Consider the following 2873-nt stretch of genomic DNA (forward strand, 5'->3'; position numbering starts at 1 on the left):
GGGGGCGGGACACGCCGACCCCGGCAGGGGGCGCGACGCGCGCGAGGCAGGCAGTAGTGTGCGTGCACCCATCATCTCGGGCACCACGTCGTACGCGAGCTCTGTGCGATCTGAGGGATATTTTCCCCGTCTCAGTAGTGAGCACACAATAAAGAAAGCGTACCAGGATTCGGACGTTGTTCTCTTTACCACACCCTCTCCTACGGGACCCAACAGGTTCTCTCTCTCTTTCTTATACTTTCTTTCTCTTACTCATAGCGTTTTCTTTAAAATTAATTTATTCGAGAACCAGGAGGCGTAGAGGCTTCGGATCTTTTTTAGTACCTTATTTATATTGAATTCTATATCCTATAAATAGTTTATTGTACTTTTGTAACGGTTGGCATTTCTGAGATATTAATTATATAGCATATGTTATTTAGGTCTATTAAATACTATTATAAGTTTTAATTTTAAATTTTCAAAAAATTATTTGTTAATTTGAAAGCCAATGAAAAGGGAGGAAAAGTTTCCTTACTATATTTGTTAATTAAGCTAATTGAAAAATTAAAGCCTTTTGAATTTCACCTAAGCCTCGTAATACTCGAGATATAAATTAATTTTTTATAATTTACATAATTTCGCAATTTTGATATTATAATTTCTCTTTGTCTTAAGAAGCGCTATAACTTTGGTTTTATAACTATTGTGCTATGTCATACCGTTTCCGAGATAAAAATTATTAAAGTTTCATAGTATATAGTCCTCTCTCTCTTTCCTATACCTTCTCTCTCGTATTCATTGCGTGGTCATAGAGTATAGCTCTTTCTCTTTCTCTCTCGTACTTTCTCTCTCGTACTCATTGCTTTTATAGTGATGATTCTTTAAAATTACTTATTTTGAGAACCATGAGGCTTAGAGACTTCGGACCTTTTTTAGTACCTTATTTACATTGAGTTTTACATTATACAGACAGGTTGTTGTAACTTTGTAACAGTTAATGTTTCTAAGATGTTCATCGTGTAATATATGTCATTTGGGTGTATTAAATACTATTATAATTTTTAATTTTGAATTTTTGAAATTTAATTTGTTAATTCGAGAACCAATAAGGATAAAAGAAAAATTTCCTTCTAGTATTTGTTAATTAGGCTAATTGAAAAATTGAAGGCCTTTAAATTTTATCCAAGCCTCGTAATTCTTGAAATATAAATTATTACATAATTTTGAAATTTTGATATAACGACTTCTTTCGGGCTTCACGAGCGCTACAATTTTGGTCCTTATAAATACAGCTCTAAGTCTCATCGCTTTCCAGATATTAACTAACATTTTGATTTTTGTATAATAGTTTTGAAATTTTGATATACTAACTTCTCTCTATCTTAACGAGTGCTATAATTTTAGTTGTATAACTATGGCTCTGAATCTTATCGTTTCTGAGATAATGATTAAAATTTTGTCGTAGGTACAATCTGCCAGTAATTCTAAGATATATAGGTTCTTAAACTAATGGTTATATAATAGATAGTTAATTGAATAAGGCGCATTACGCTATTTAAGTAACTATTATTATAAAAAAATATATATATATAGTTATGTGGTTATATGCAATATGTGAATGGTATAAAAAGCCTTTTACGCATAGGGTATTAATATCAGGCGTAATTCTGGGAATAGTATAAAATTATTGTATTATAAATGGTGTCGCGTAATAATATAATTAAGCACTTATAATTAGTATAAATGAAGAATGTCGTATAAACGGTATCTTATAAAGATACGTAATGTAATTTTTTAATAATAAAATAGTAGACTGTATCGGTATGGGTTAATATACTTGAATAATTGTATATGGAGTATAAAAGCAAAATACCATAAAGCAAAATTACTTCGACGAATGCCGGTGAGAGGATATATATATAGTAATGACTAGAAACAACACTCAGCAACATCTTACTACTAAAGGTGCTAAAATAAGTCTGTATGAGATAATGGGGTATAGTAGTATGATTATACAAGAATTATAAAGGCAAAATGTTATAATTATTGAAGCAAAGATTAATTATTGCCGAGGGCTGCTTATAAGTAGTCGTAATATTAAATGTAATAAAGTAATAAAATATATTCGCACGCATATTATTCGCACGCATAATCGGAAAGTGCACGCATATTATTCGCACGCATAATCGGAAAGTAAAAATAAAAGTAAAAATATTATACTGAAGGTAAGTATTATAATTATGAAATCGAAAAATTTTCACGGGACGTTACACCTCCCCCCTTATTTAACAATGAATCCCGACGTTTTACTAGGGATACATTGTGAATCGCCGCTGCGATTCAATAAATCGGGGTACAGTTGTAGCGCGGAATTTCCAGCATGATTAATATTTGGAGTTGGTTGCGGAGGGCTTTATGTGTGAGTCTCTCCTGGGCAGATGCAGTAGTGACGTGGTGGAATCAACACCTCTGGCAGGTGTGTAAGGGGGGTGTAGGTGTAGGTTGGATGAGTCGGTTCGGGTTTTTATGCAGAATCGGGCTCAGCATGGCGGTAGCCAGGAACTTGGTGGTTCGGCTGCCGGCATGGCTTACGGATATCCAGAAATCCGTAACCAGCGGTGTAGCAGGATCACGAGCTGTTGATCGAAGTCCTCGTTGTCTGAGAGGGAAAGTTCAGAGTTGCTTCCCTCTGTTTAGGCGTTGCCATATGCTGAAGGTTGAGCGGGGAGATGTTGTATGCAGCCCCGCAAAATGCGAAGAACTTCCAGCTCGGATCGTAGTATTGCTGAATTAGCAGGATTGGTGATGCCGACTCGATTGTTTCACTTAGAAGTTTGTTTGTAGGAAACAGTGGGAGGTAGTGGTTTAGGGGAGTTACTGGGGCGTCACTT

The sequence above is a fragment of the Vollenhovia emeryi genome, unplaced genomic scaffold (assembly GCF_000949405.1).
Source record: "Vollenhovia emeryi isolate VEMERY1.0 unplaced genomic scaffold, V.emery_V1.0 DF939531.1, whole genome shotgun sequence".
Lineage (NCBI taxonomy): Eukaryota > Metazoa > Arthropoda > Insecta > Hymenoptera > Formicidae > Vollenhovia > Vollenhovia emeryi.